Consider the following 6,737-nt stretch of genomic DNA (forward strand, 5'->3'; position numbering starts at 1 on the left):
TTCAAAAAGCACACCCAATTTTGTATTATAAGACAAAGAATTTGCAATAATGTGATAACAGACTATATTTGTGTTTTATGATTCTGATAATAAAGCACTTAGGTTCCACATTCGTGGTTTATGCTGTTATCAGAGGCCCCTGATATAATTAGATAGCCTTGCTTGAGATAATTACTTATATTTTCTTACTGCATAGCAGAAAATTCCTCTGGTTAAACATCCTTGGTATCTTAAGTCTGAGAGGCATGGTTGAGAAAGCCAGAAAGCCAGCTCATTGGCGATAGGAGGCAGGGATTCTGTAAGCAAAGGCAGGTCCATTTCCTCACACCTTTTCAGCTCACAAATTGATTTTACTATTGCAATTTCTTTTAATCTGTCCTTCTAATAGGCCTATGAGAGAGGTGTTATCCTCAGTGGGTGGGGAAGTTCAGGCTGAGGGGTGAGAATAGGATTTGAATTTAAAACGTTTACCACCTCACTCAACCTCTCCCTTCTACCCCCAGCTTTTGGAATCACAAGAACAATCTTATTCATAAGTGTCTTAACTCAACCCTTGGGAGACAGAGGCAGGCAGATTGTTGTAAGTTCGAGGCCAACTTGGTCTACAAAGTGAGCCCAGGATAGCCAAGATAACTTACAGAAACCCTGTCTCAAAAAACCAAACCAAACCAAATCAAACCAAATCAAACCAAACCAAACCAAACCAAACCAAACCAAAACCAAACAAAACGAAAAGCAGAGTACTGAAGTTGGTGGCTTGGTGCTTCGATGCATTTTCTGAGGTGAACAGACTGAATCATCAGCCAAAGAATACACTCTTTCTGAAAAGCCAGGATGAAGTCTGTATTTTCTTTAAGTTTTTAAATTTTTCTTTGTGTATGTGTGTGTGTACGTACTCACGATTGCACCCATATTTGTATTCCCACATGTGTGGAGGCCAGAGGTCAACAACAGGTGTCTTTTCTCACTATTCTCCATCTCACCTCTTGAGACACACTCTCTCCTTGGTGAGCATGTAGTACTAGCTAGTAGACTCGCTGGCCAATGAGATGCAGGGATGTGCCTGTTTCCACGCCTCATTCACGGGGTCCACAGCTCTGTAGCTCTTAGTAGCTTTGATACGGGTGCTGAGGATCGGAAAATTCCTCATGCTTGTGTGGCCGGGATTTACCAGCCAAGACAATGCCTTAGCTTTTCTGCCCCCGCATTTAAGCTGTAACAGGCTTAATGGAATTTTTGTTAGACTAAAATTAATCTACCGCAGATGAACTGAACACGCCATCGTTATTTTTGCTGCGGCATGGCACGGCACTGGTTGTATGATGCAGTCATTGGCTTAGAAGTTTTGAGAGGGACAAGCAAAAGTAAACATGCATATATATTTCCATTTCCTTAGACAATTAGTGTGGAAATAGTTTGCCTCGTAGTTATCTCATAAAGCAAGCAAGCCTACTCTCAAGGCAGGGCCGTGGGGGCAGGAGTGGGGAGAAATCCTTTAAATGAGACAGCTCCATGGTGTCACCGTTTTATCCTTTACTGGTTTAGAGCCTCGATCTACAAATCTTTTAAATCATTGTTTGCAGGGAAGCAGTCTCACAAGTCTTTTGACATTCATACAAACATGTTTTCGAACACCGTAAATAATTGGTCTAAAATGAAACAAACGTACTTATAATTTGCAGTCTAAAAAGTCAAAGCAATTGATGAAAATAAAGAGTTGGAATCAATTTCAAACACTGTTGCAAAGATAAGCACTTAACGTTTGCTTCTGAATTTTTGTGACATTTCAGATAATATGTTGTCAACTGAAATGTTACCATCATGATAAGCCTTCTCTAACGTTGCCCTAGAAAAGAAAAAAAAAAGTTCTGTCGTTCTGGTAGCTATTATTTATTATGAACCAGACATTTTATTTGTACTATTGACTTCTCACTCAACAGATTTTCATTAGGTGTTGGTACCTCACTTTTGCTCGTAAGGAAATGTGCTTATGGTAAGTTACTTTCATGAACCACAGAGCATCCTGTTTCGTGTGAAGCTTGCCTCTGTAGCATTCTGTGGATCTGTGAGCTGGCACACAGGCGTGCCAGCCTGGTGGAAGTGTCTCTGAAGTAGTTCTCTCGGAGCATAGAGAAATCCTAAGAGACTCCATGAGTAGCCTTTAGGAATACTCACCACCCTCTAAGAGAACTGCTCTGTGGCTGGGACTATGAAATCTGGCCTCTAAAACTCATCTGTGGTTGGTTGTTTTCCTTGTGGGTTTGGTATTTCCGTCCATTTGCAGAGGTTTTTGAGTTTCTTTCATCCCCCCTACACAGCTCATGACCAAGTTTTCAAGGGAGGAGGCATGACCTAGGACACTTGCCTATTTTCTATATAGAACTATAAAGATAACGATACCCTCTAGCAAATGAGGGAACCTGTGAGCTGTAAACGCCTGAGTCTTCAACTAATTCACAGAATTCCCTCCAAGGGAGGGACTTATTTTGCATTTGAACTCCACAACACCTTTCAAGACTGTTAAACTTAACACCAGGCTGAAAATCCCAGGCATGCTGGGGATCAGTTAACTGATCCCGGAGCCCCACTGGCTGTGTTTTAGAGCAGTTTGGCCATCACCACATTTACACTAAATAAAAACGGTTACAGTGTATGATGGGACGCTTATTTGTAATTACTTGTTTCTTCTCAGTTCTCCTTCTGCCAGATTCTCAACAGAATCATCTGTTGTTGGTTTTCCCCCCTGTCATCAATTTCAAGTTTCTGTTTATATTCCTCTACACTGTTTTTTTTTTTTTTTTTTTTTGCTTCTATAACTGTTTCTCTTCTTCTCAGGTTAGGGGTGGAAACCTCGGAACACGCCCACTCCACTTTCCTCCAGCCAACTTTCTTGTATTGCATCAAAATAAAAATTCACTACCCGGGTTGTTGATTACCTAACTACTTACCACTTACTTGACTATTTAAAATAATAATCTTTTATGATAGTTATTGGTGCCTATCATAAATGATTTATACAATTAGATAAGAGGCGAGGAGAAAATAAATAATGCTTTTAACTAGAAAGGACCATAGCATGGTGTGGCACACAGTTTATTTCCAGGCATGTCCTCATTTACAAATACAGCAATAATGAATTGCACTTTTTTGTGACTTTTGCTTACAATTTAAGGTGAATGCTGTATATAGTGGGGGTTCCTTTTATATGTAATAATAAGAAAATAAGATGATACGGCAACAGATATTAGAATACGAGGTTTATTAAATGAACATGGGGAGAGAAGGGAAGGGGAGGAGTTGCCCCCTCCCCACACACACACAGAGGGAGAGAGAGGGGGAGGGAGGAAAGGGCAGAGGAAGAGAGAGAAGAAGAGAAAGGAGGTAAATAGAGACAGAGACACAGAGATAGAGAGGGGAAGAGTAAGAGAGAAGGGTGAGGTAGGACTGTCCTTTTATATAGCCCAGGTAGGCAATGACGTCACAGGTAGGCAGACTGAAGCAGAATGCTAACAGTTTCCCCACCAGGTATATAAAGTGAAGACATGGCCACTCCAAGGTATGGTTGAGGAGTCTCTGAGGGAATACTGGCTTTTGTCTAAGAAGGAATTTCTTGGGACATGAAAAAGTATGTTTCTATTTTTCTAGATATTATTTTTGACACAACTTGCAATGATTTCATAGTGTGAGTGTGTGCATGTGTGTGTGTGTGTACTTTATTCATCACAATCTCTATCATTTAGCTTGAGGTTATGTTCCTGTCTTGGGCTATTTCAAACAAACATACAATAAAGAAGAGTGGTACATAAGACTTTGGCAAATCTCCAACCACCTCCTCAGAAGAAAATTGGAGAAGAGGGTCTACTGGGCAGAGGATCTACTTGTACAGAATGTCAAGATGCATCAGGCAGACACATTTTCCTAAAGTTTCATCCAGCATAATTACTACTTCTACTAAGAGTGGTGATGTTTTAATGGAGGTTAAAAATTCATTGGTTGAATCAGAATTTATTTAAGTAACAGAGAAAACTGAACTTAAAACACTGTCTGGTCTATATTTATGTGCATGTGTGTGTGTTTTATTGTTATTTTATTTATGTAATTTGCTCACGCTTTGTTGAAATGTATGTTCTTCCTCTACAATTAGTCTTCGAGTTATCAAGATGGCTCTGTAGACGCAGGTGCTTGCTGAAAGCTGTGCCAAATTCAGCAACCCACCTGCTTGCCCTTCTTTGGCTCCACACATGAATACAGTTCTTCCAGGGTCATCCCTATGCTCCAGATTCTGTTAAAATCCATCTAAATTTAGTTTGCTCATACTTCTAAAAGTATCATCTTGCTGGAGAGTGTAAGGGTCCTAGACTCGCTGAAGAGAGACCCCGGATTCAAGTAGCATGCAAAAGCAAAGCATTTACTTTGCAGAAACAGCCAGCATGCAGGGGTTGACCACTCATACAAAATGGCGACCCCAAGAGGAGGTAGCAGAATCCCTTTAAAGCCAGTTAAGGGATTTCCAGGCATGGTCATCCAACCTTTGTTAGAATTGGTTGGGTTCATGGTAAGGATTACTTGTATGTTCCTGATTGGTTCTGACCTGGAGGAAGGAACTGTCACCTTGTATCTAGTTTAGCTTCAAGCTAGATGTCGGGGCAGTTGTTGATTGGTTTCCCTCTTTCCGTGGCTTTTTCAAGAAGTCTAATGATCCTTTCTCAGAAACCAAAAGCTAAGGCTCAACAGGGTGGTTTGATTCAAAATGGAGTAAGTTTGGCCTTCTTAAGAGGAGGAAGCCATTGTTATTCACAGGCAGAGAATGATGCAACTGTCTCTCTTTAACAGAAAAAAACAATTACTGGCCATGACTCAAGACTTCCATTCTTGAAATGTGGTAAGTATTTTGTTTTAACTGATATTCATTAAAAGAAAAGATGGTATATGACTATCAAGATATTTATAGACTAATCTCTAATGTTAGTAATGATGGGCATAGACATTGTATAATATATAATATAAATTAAGTTATAAGCACCTAAAGTATTAAATAAATTAAATAGTATATAATTTGCTTATTTTTAAAGGTAGGTCTGATGTTACAATTGGGTCTATGTGTTAATCCCAAAGATGGGAGGAGAAAGAATCATCATGCTGAATTAAAGTAAGAAATGAATCAAAGCAACCTTTTTATTTGTATACATGGGCTGCCTCCTGCTAAGGTGAAGTTTGAGAGGTCAGAATTTGATGTGAGGGAACAAGGCTTTTATAACTCAAGGGTATGTAGGGGGTTTCCAAATGAGGGAAATAGGCTGGGTTACAGGAGCAGAATCTAACAGGTGGTCAGGAACGTGGTGATCACAACAAGCCCTCATAACAAGTGGTCAGAGGAGAGCATATGTCCTTATGAAACAAAGGTAGGGTTTCAAGAAGTTAATAAACAACTTTTGGGAGAGCATATCCCAATCCTTGAGAAACAGGGGTTTAATCATAAACAAGAAAGAACCTAGTTTGTCTTTACAACAAGATGGCTTTCAAGCCCAAGGTAGTGGCTGATGGCTCTTCACATGATGTAACTTTTGCATCATCTTGGACTTTTAAAAATGTTAATGGACTATGATGGACATGCCACTCTACATCAATTGGAAGAAGATGATTGAGGAAAAGACTACTAACAGCTAACCATGGTGAGTGACACCTGGATCTGTAGTGTGTGTCAAGCATGTCTGTACGTGTTTTGTTATACGGCATTTCATTTTATTTTACTATGACTTTAGTTCACGATTAGAATTTTCAGTTTACAGATGAAGAAATTAGGACTCAAAGAAGATCCGAGGGGGCACATTTAGGACCACAAAGCCAGCGATCAGAAGGCAGGTTAGAATCATGGAATTGAACCATGTACAGCTGTTTCAGGGACCTCTGCCAATGTAGTGTCTTGCATTCTGGAATACAGAAGAGCAGTGTGCTTTCACAAACCACTGACTTGAGAATTGCAGAATCATTTAATTTAAAAAGGAGAGGACGCTAGAGCAGGAACTGAGGCTGAGGGTGGGCAGAGTGAACAAAAGGATTGCAGTCCACATGTAGATAGCAGCATTTATTATAGCACATATCAGGAAGTAATAATAAATAGGACAAAACTACCCGGGTGTTAAGAGAGTTAAGCTGTGCCCTCCACTAATGAGAAATAGTATACTTATTGTTAAAAACGTGATACAAATAGTGACAATGGTCTCTTTGGTGTGGGGCTGATTTTGTGCATTCTCTTTTCTACTTTCAGGACAGTCTGTCTTCTTCAGTGGAACTAAGACTTGTAAGCTACCCCTCCCCGACTCTCAGCTCTGAGACTTTCTAGCTGGAGGTATGTCTCTAGAGAAAGAATAGCTAAAGGGTAGTTCCATTGTGACCTTACTTCAGAACCACTTTCACTTTGTTAGTGACCATGTCATTAATCAATGACCAACCCAAAATTTGATTTTGCTACTTGTAAATGAATGGATGAATGAAAGAAGGACCTGCCCGTTAAGTTGCTCAGACTTAAGTCAGGTAAATACGTGTAAAAGCATTCTAGAAGACACTTGGTGTGTTCCTTCACTAAGATCATTATCAGTAGATTAGTCTACCTCTAACCCTAGTTTCATTTTTCGTGATTTCAAAGTAACTGTAGTCAAAAGTAGTGAGGAAACATTCAATGGAAAGTTCCAAAGATAACACATGTTCTGAGATGAATGTCTTTCTCAGTAGAGGCA

The sequence above is a fragment of the Acomys russatus genome, chromosome 20 (assembly GCF_903995435.1).
Source record: "Acomys russatus chromosome 20, mAcoRus1.1, whole genome shotgun sequence".
Lineage (NCBI taxonomy): Eukaryota > Metazoa > Chordata > Mammalia > Rodentia > Muridae > Acomys > Acomys russatus.